Source organism: Penaeus monodon, chromosome 14 (assembly GCF_015228065.2).
Source record: "Penaeus monodon isolate SGIC_2016 chromosome 14, NSTDA_Pmon_1, whole genome shotgun sequence".
NCBI classification, from domain to species: domain Eukaryota; kingdom Metazoa; phylum Arthropoda; class Malacostraca; order Decapoda; family Penaeidae; genus Penaeus; species Penaeus monodon.
Genome location: NC_051399.1, coordinates 47,157,618 through 47,166,932, shown reverse-complemented (window position 1 = coordinate 47,166,932; position 9,315 = coordinate 47,157,618). Strand labels below are relative to the sequence as shown.

Sequence of the window (9,315 nt, the reverse complement as noted above, 5' to 3'; positions counted from 1 at the left end):
TTCCCTTTCTTTTGGGGTAACTTGGGGGCCTTTCCTTTTAGACGAATTTTACTGATCAGCAGGGGAGGACATTAAGATGAAAAGAAAGGGAGTATATAAAAATTAGGAAATATGTTCTTGACTTTTACACAGGTTCCATCTTCTTGGTGTCTTTGTGTTTTGGGTGTACTTTGCGTAAAGATCGGGGTTTTTTCAAAAGTTGAATACCCTGTGTTATAGTGCGACAGTCGGGTCCTGCTGTTTTTAAAAAGTGCACATTATTTAAAATTGTTCCTTTTGATGGAAAACCCAGTGGTTAGACTATAAAAAGTATTGATATAGGGGCCGCATGTGTCTATTTATGAAGAAAAGGATTGTTTTTGGGAAATGGTTAAAAAAAAAATAATGAAAAAAAAAAATAGAAGAAAAATAGGCGAGTGGTCAACTGGGTCTTAGCATTTTTTACAAATGGCAAACCCTGCTCAGCCAGAAATTTTGTCATGGATTTTTTAAAAAACTGAGTTTGAATAGTCCCAAGGAAAATTAAATAAACTAAAAAAGATAAATACAGAGAGTGAATTTTTTTTGGGAGCAAGATTTTTGTTTAGAAAAACTGTAAATCTGTCCCAAGCTTCAAGCAGCTTTAATCTCCGATGTTCAAAAATGCATCTAAGAGGAAAATATACCTAAAATAAACCGCAACGTAAAAGAAATAACACGAGTGGGAATAAATCTAATTTTTTTGTCTTCTTTTTTTTAACTAAAAAATCAACGGTTCATCTATAGTGATTTATGACAAGGAAGAGGGGAATCCGTTTGCAGTCATTCCATGAAACAGAAGTACAGTGTATAATGGTTTGGACAATTTTTTGTGTGGTGTGATACTTTGTGTTGGGTTATTTATATAACTTTTTAAATTTCTTAATTCCCCCCCCCCCTTTTTTTTTTTGAAAGAGATTGTTTTTTCATTTTCGAAGACCCCGAGTTTTAGTTTGAAAGTTGGGAAGACCCGAAACGGCGTTTTAAGGGGCGTTGGAAATCTTGGTTTATGATTTTTTTTTTTTTTTGGGAAAAAGAGGTTATGCTTCCCCCGTTTTTTTCGTAAAAACTGTCATATTTATAAGGGAGAAGTATGCCATTTTGTATTTTTTCGAAAGTTGTATTTTTGTGGGAATATTTTTGATTTTTTTTTTTTTTTTTTTTTTTTTTTTCCAAATTTAGTTATGTATATATTTTATGTAGCTACCTATCTATCTTTTAAAAAACCCTAAATGCACATGGTTAATTTTCTCATGTACCCCATATATATACCACAGGGTACAAAAAGACAATTCAATCCTTTCTTTAAATTTTTCCCTCTTTTTTTCCTATCCATTCCCCCCTTTTTCTTATCCTCTTCTCTTTGCATCCCCCTTCCCACATTTTCCTTTATTTGCAGCCTCCCCTAGTCTTTCCCCCCCAATTCTCCCACTCAACCAAAGACAAAAACATACGCACCCCGAGTTGTAACGATCGCGTGAAAAGTGGGGGAAGCAGGCCCAAAAGGGGGAGGGGATTTTAATATACTATTAGGTTCACTGTCGTCACTTTTTGGGGGGAAATTTTTTTTTTTTCCCCTCTCAGATGACCAAGTAGTTCCCGGTGAGATGGAGAGAGAAAAATGGCCTTTTTTTATCAAAAACCTTTGCGACAAGTAGTGTATTAGTGTGTGTATATATATATATTTTATAGGATAAAGTATTTATATAATTTTATATAAATATTTTTTTATAACATAAAATTTTTCCGATGTATTTTGTTATTACTTGTCCTTTTTATTTTTATTCTTTTGTAAGCAGAAATTTTTTATTTTGTTATTATCATTTAAAAAATACTGAAAAAGAAAAAGTTCCCAAGACTGAAGAAGTAATAAGAATGAAAAAAAGGTAAAAGGAAAATCCATTTGCTCAAAATTTTAGTCATTTTAATCATGTCATGGTTCATTCGCTTTAAAGAATTATTACGCAAAAGGGGCATTATGTTTTTAAAATTTATCATCTTTTATTATTTTTTTTTTTATAATATTTTTTTTTTTTAGTGAAAATAAGCATTTTCATGTCATTTTTCGTAGCAATTTGGGCTTGTCATGTCACCCAATTTTAACGAGGTAGAGGGAAAGCTTGTTTTTATTTTTTTTTTTTTTATTTTTTTTTTTTTTTTAGTGTAGTTTTTGCATTTCAGATGTTAAAAGATTCAGATATTTTAAACATCATTCATTGACTATAGTTTACCCTTGGTGCCCATATACCAAAAGAATTTATTAGCGCGTAGTTCGCATCTGTATACTTCCCTTTTTTTGTAGTATTAGCCAAATATTAATGTGTTGGATTTTTTTTTTTTTTTATTCAGTTGCCTATTATGTTAAAATTTTTCCTTACATTTGGGAAGGGAAAAGTTCCTAATTTTTAAAATGGGGAGCAGCAACTATATGTTTTTATTGCTTTGGGGTTAGTTGTTCTTAGATAGTTTATTTTGGGCTCCCTTGCATAAAGGATGTGACGCACCCGTACATGAAAATGTAAAGGGGTTTGTTAAAATTTATCTTTTCTTCATTTACTTTTCTTTTTAGCCCGTGAGCTCAGGGGAAAAGGCAAAGAATATACTGAACCAAAGGGACAGGTCCCCGGGGAAAGACTCCCGACAAGACATTGCCATGGTTTTAGGAATGCCATTGCAATTTCCGCCACCTCCCCATGTTTCCTCATCTCCAAAATCCATGCTGCTGATTTCCCCATCTAAACAGTGTGCATTGTCCTTCTAGCAAAAGTGCTCGGGAGAAAATATCGGGCATTCATTTTAGAAATATATTTTTTTTCTCCAATTTACCGACCGGACCCCCCTTTAGCCCCCTCTTCTCCCCAAAACGCATTGTAATGACAAAATTTTAAGACCAAAAGGGGGGCCCCTTGCTTTGTGTTTAGGGGCATCTTTTCTTTTAAAATCTTGTGGCCTGTTTCCAATATGCCCCTTATTCCCTGTGTTTTTTTACCGTTTTGGGATATTTTTTTCTATTTTTTTTTTTTTTTTTTTAGATGTCCGTGTGTTTGGGGTGTTGTTTTGTGTGAATGAATTTTTTTTTTTTTTTTTTTTTTTTTTTTTTTTTTTTTTTTTTTTTATAAGAGAGAGGTTTTTAAAGGTGCTTATCACTATTCAAAAAGTTTTTTTTTCAGGTTGGATTAGAAAAAAGAGAGAAGAAGAAAAAAAGGATGCGTGCCAGTCTTGTCACTGCCGTTTCGCCGTGGAAGTTTATCCTAAAGGAAGTTGTGAAAAAAATGTACATTTTTTTGTAATCTCCAAAGCTGCTATCTTTCCTGTTCATCTTTCAGTCATTCATCCCCCTTAATTTTTAGGGTTTGTGTTTATTTAATGTAATGCATGTTTTCTGTGAATTGAGTGTGAATATGAAAATAATTATAAAAATCGGAATTGTCTGGTTTTTTATTACCTTTTTTTATCCCCAAATAATCCGGGTTTCCCAGGGCCAGTAATAAAAACATATCCCCACTATTAGGGGCAATGAGGTTGCCCCTTTATAAAAATAGCCCCAAAGATGAAACCACCCGACCCCCTGACCCCGGCTCCCCTTTTGACCACGGTCCGAAACTGCAATAACTCCCCCCTCATAAAGCTATATCAGTAGCCAACAATAACCCTTTAAGGAACATTTCCACTCTCCCAGCATGCTCAACTTCAACCCCTCTACCCCAAACCTCCACATCCCACCCCATCCTCCCTTATAATCCCTTACAGCCTTTTTGCCCCCTCCCCAAACACTACCTCCCTCAACACTACTCCATGTCACGCCCCCCCTTCGACTCCCCCTATCATACAACTTTTTAAATACCCTTTTCAGCGCGCAATGGGACCGTTTTTCGTGATCCCTCCCACAGCCCCTACTCTGACAAACCCTTCTCTTCAACAATTCCCCAAAAAACAAGGGGTAAAGTTTTTCCTACCGACCCGACCGCTCCCGTCTTGTCACGTAAACCCGAAAACCAAGCTATAGCATTAACAAACTAACTGACTATAGGGTCCCCCACCCTTTGCAGAACCCATCCAACCTTAATACTTGCACCGGAACAGTTTAAATCTCCCAGCCAATGCCCAATCTATGAAAAAGATTGGTGATTTGTGGAGAAAAAACCCTTTTCCCTGTCCACAGACTAGATGCAACATAGTACAATGCACTCCTTTCCCCCAGAGGACGAAAGAAACCCACTAACATCCCAAAAATTTCCCTTCCGTAGAAAAACCCTTTCCCTTTCTGTATACATAGGGGGAAATCCCCCTGTTCTCCATACCAACCTCCTCCCGTCGTGCCAAAATTGTTGGGTCAGGCACCCACCCAAAAATTCCCTTTCCCACAGCCAGATCCCCATAGTCCCAACCCCGGCCCATACCCACAAAATGCCTGCAAAATCACGCACAGTGCCAACGGGCGGCCCCCATAATGTATTTATAGGGGCTGTCCCCCCCACAAATTGAGTCGAGGTAGAAAATTCAGATTCAAACTTGGTCCACTTAAGCCAGACAGGAAAGCACGTCGACAGGTTTTCTCTTTCTCCATAAACTGCTATTCTCCCAATTCCCCTAAACCCCCCCCCCCCCCCTTTTAAACCCCCCCCTCTTCTACCCCTCCCTTTCCCCCAGTCAAACTCCTTTCCCACCAAAACCCGACACCCCAACGCACTACAGATCTCCAATCCCCATCCCCCCCCAAAAAACACCTTCCCCCCCCCCTCTCACATCCCCTAACAGAAGACAAACTTCCCCCCCCTTTTCCCCCTACCCCCCAAATCACCTCCCCCTTTCCTTTGCCCCTACGCTTGAAACCCCAATCCTCTTTTCCCCCCCCTTACAAAAACCCTTTTTACCCCCAAAACCCCCAACCAACCCTCAAAAGAAACTATTGGAAATATTCAAGTTTACTTAATGAAAACTGACACCCCTTTCCAAATTTATAACTCCTGCTCCTTCCACACTCCAAGAACTGCTGATATCCTTCTCCCCTAATGTTTCCCCCCCCCCACCCCCCTACCTCCTAACCCCTCCCAAACACCCACCCCCCCCGAACCCGAACCCAACCCCGCCCACATTACCCTCCACCCCCCCTCTACCCTTCCACCCCTCCTGGATACACACGTAACCCTTATGTCACAAGACCCCTTCCACAGACCCCCATCTCTAAACCCCTCCTAGAGAACCCAACCCCACACCTCTCTCATCTCAGACCTCTCAGCCCTTACCCACCCCAGTGCTTTCCCCCTCAAAATCTCCAACAATACTACACTATATCCAAAGTAAAATATCCTTATTGGAATTTTGGGTTTCCGTCCCAGCCCTGATTCGTATATCCTTTCCCTTTTAAAACCCTCTTTTGTATCCTTCAAGGACCTTTCTTCAATCCTCCAATACCAATCCCCAATTACATTTTGTCTCTTTCTCACATTCCCTTTATTCTCGTCCAACTTAAAATCAGGAAACACTTATGTCACCCTTCCTTTAAAACCCATGTCCCTTGACATTATCTTATTTTCCTTCATTGATGGATCACATGATTTCGTCTACTTCCCCCCTTTCCCCACCCCCATTGTTTTGTTGCTTTTGAAATTATGTTTCACAATTACATCCCTTAACTATCTAAAAGTTGGCGCCGAATCCATAAACTATAAGAAACCCCCCCATCCGCCCCCCCCCCTCCATATTCGAAACCCCCTATTCTGATTCTCTCCCAAATCCAAGAAAGGGTGATTATTTTAGCCAGGCAGTGTGGTTCTCACCTTTTTGTGCCCCCCATTTTTAAAAAACCCTACCTTGGGTTTCCCCCACTTTCCCTCACCGACCTCCCAACCCATCGACATCCTTTCAGAATCCCACATTTTGGTTCAACAACTATTCTTTCTCAAAGCATACATTCCTTTCATTAAACTAACCCAACCACCCGACCCTAACCCTTTTACTCACCAATTTCCTTTTCCCAGCTTAGAGAAAATAATCACTAACTCAACCACCCCTTCCCCCAACATTAAAATATAGGCACATGACCTTAATGTCTAGCAATTTTTCTTGCTTTTAACCATTTAAACCCTTTATTTTCCATTTTTGTCAAGTTTTTTTATAAAAAACGCACCAAAATAAAGGGGAAAAAAAAAAAAGTGAAATTTAAAAAATAAAACATTGTTCTTTTTTGAATGGAACAGAAAAAATATTACGGAGCTTAGTACTTTCCAACCTGGTTTAGTACACTCATAAATGAAAATTATTTTTGACAAATATGTTTTAAATTTCATTAGGTTCTTCCAGGATATATATATAATTTTTTTTTCTTATCGGTAATCTTTTTATATCAGTTTTAGGGCTAAATTACGCAAATTTTCATAATATCTGGAAATTTTAAAAACTTTTTAAAAAAATAAAAAAAATTAAAAAATAAAAATTTTTAAATTTTTTTTATAGATTTGGGAGGGTTTTTTTCGAACATTTTGTCCTGTTGTCCATAGGCTGCTTACTCTACAGTCATTTAAAAGAAAAACGGGCGAGATCAGACTTTTATGACATTTGATATCTGTTTGGAGGTAATATCAAATACTAAAAGTTCTTTTTTTCATATACTAAAGATAGAATAAAATTTCAGTAAAAAAAAAAAAAAAAGAAAGGGAAAAATATGAAAGATTCAATTTCCAAAATTTGATTTTCACCCACAAAGGATAAAGTAAAACAGTATTTGACATATTATGAGAAAAAAAAAAACTCCATAGAAAAAAAAAAAAAAAAAAAAAAAAAAAAAAAAAGCATATATGGGTATTGGGAGATTCGATTTTTTAGCTGCCACAAGACAAAAGACTACTTTGGGTTTTTTGTTTGTTAGGGCTTACTCTACCCCTGCTCTGAATACATAAACGGGAAAAATAATAATAAGGGGAAAGGGGAAGGGGGAAAGTGGTAAAATAAAGTAAAAATAAAAGAAAAAAAAAGAAAAAAAAAAAAAAAAAAAGAAAATAAGGGAATATTTTACCACCACCAAACCACACCACACCACACCACACACACACACACACACACAACAAACACCCACAACACACAACACAAAACACACCAAAAACCCCCACACACAACACTACACACACACAACAACACACACCCCACATACCACCACCACAAACACACACACACACCACACACACCAACCCGCCTACTTTTAATACGTAAAAGCGCGGACCCGACATCATTGATTTCAACTTACCCCTTTAAGGGTGGTGAGGTAAAGGCCCCCACGCTGTCCCCCCAATTTCCCGATCCCTCCACGGAAGGGATCTTAACTGCCTCAAGCTGTCCCGCCCGTTTTGGTGGTGGGGAGAACGCAATCTGGGCCTGTACGTGCGCACGGGGCGGTGTGGATGTCCTTCAGAGGGATGAGAAGCCCGCCAGTCGGCGTGCAGGTTTCCCCACCCGATTCCTGGAGGTCATTGAAGGGTCCCACACGGATCGTATTTGGGGGGATCAAGCCATAAAATGATTGGATTTGAAAAGTATTTTTTTTAAAAGAAAAAAAAAATAGGGTTTTATACTGTACTTCAAAGAAAAAAGCCCAAAATGAAGAATTAATAAAATTCAAAATTTCCAAAAAAGGATATATTAAATTTTCCCCAACATAAGCAAAATATATCCCCCTGGCAATGCTATTATATAGTTCGAAATTTTATAAAGTTATTGTACAATGCACATTTCTTTAAGCATATACTATCTGAACCCGATTCCTGTGATTTTTTGGGATATTAGGATTATTTCTAGGAGTTTAATATTTTTTTCTCATCTGATCATCTGAAAAAAAAAAGGGTTTCCCAAATCGATGGAAAGGGGCAAGAAAAAAAAAAAACAAAAAAAATCTTTTCCCAAATAATACAAAAAAGATAAAATTTTTTACACCTTCACCCCACCTGCTGGGGGGATAACTCTCATCCCCTTTTAATCGGCATAAAACCACAAATCCTGATGGTGGTCTTGCGACGGAACGTATGTTGACTAGGGGGGTGCGGACCATCCCATTGCCCGAAGTGTCGGACATCGTCGCGTAGCTGTTCCACTCCAAATCCTAAAAATGATTTACCTTATTTTCCTTATTTTGTATTTTTATTTCCATTACTTTACTTAAATCATTCATTATATATAATTCTTCTTTACTTTTATATATTATACATAAAATTTTTCCCTTTTTCGTTCTTTCTCTTTTTTTCACTGGTTTCTGGCTCATGCAATGTTCACTGTAGTTTCCCCGACGGCTCTGACTTAAACTGATTACCATAATCCAAGAATTTTTATAATTTGTTTTTTCTATTACTTTTGATATCATTCCTGCTGTTACCATTATCACTGACATTTGATTATTAGAAATGTTATTAACAATATTAATAGTATCGAAGAATAAACAGTAAAAATTATTCCAAAAATCAAGGAAAACAGGTGAGAGATTACATAGGAGAGGGTTATTAACCGAGTCCTTGGTGGCTAAGTATTTCTGGAGCTGTCTACATTTCAACAAAAATATTGAACAAATATAACAATGGACTGAAAACATCCTCTAGCATCAACAGGTTAATACGTTTATCTTTTCTCTCCTCTCTTATAGTCTTAAGAAGAGCAAAACAAAGTAATAAATATAGTAAAAATCTCCCTATTACTGAAGAAAAGGTATTTGATGTATACTTCTAGTGAAAGAAAGAAATGAAGGAAAGATGGAGAGAGAAAAATGATGAAGCAAAAGAATGAAGAGATACAGAGAGAGAGAGAGAGAGAATGAGAGAGAGAGACAGAGAGAGAGAGACAGAGAGAGAGAGAATAGAGAGAGAGGAGAGAGAGAGAGACAGAGAGAGAGAGAGAGAGACAGAGGGGAGAGAGAGAGAGAAAAAGAGAGACAGAGAGAGAGAGAGACAGAGAATAGAACGAGAGAGAGAGAGAGAGAGAGAGAGGGGAGAGAGAAGAGGAGAGAGAGAGAGAGAGAGAGAGAGAAGAGAGAGACGAGAGAGAGAGAGAGAGAGAGAAGCAAAGAGAGAGAGAGAGAAGAGAGAGCAGAGAGAAGAGAGAGAGAGGAAAAAGAGAGAGAAGAGAGAGAGAGAGAGAGGAGAGACAGAGACAGAGACAGAGAGAGACGAGACAGAGACAGAAGAGTAAACCAGACAAATGACAAACCTGGCTTGCATGATGACAACGACCAGACAGCCTGGCTTCCAACCTCGCGCACACGGCCTGACCTCTCCTCTCTTGCTGGGTCTGGCCTCCCCCCCCTGAACCTCTTACAGA

At 38.1% G+C, this 9,315-nt stretch overlaps 1 protein-coding gene and 1 pseudogene across 1 annotated transcript in view; one reads left to right on the top strand and one right to left on the bottom strand.

Moving 5' to 3' along the window:
• Nucleotides 1–9,315, top strand: part of LOC119581203 (UDP-N-acetylglucosamine/UDP-glucose/GDP-mannose transporter-like) — a gene marked incomplete in the record, with an annotated part of 61,488 nt that overhangs the window by 1,448 nt on the left and 50,725 nt on the right.
• The window catches only part of LOC119580733, a 7,628-nt pseudogene continuing 4,672 nt past the window's right edge, over nt 6,360–9,315 (bottom strand).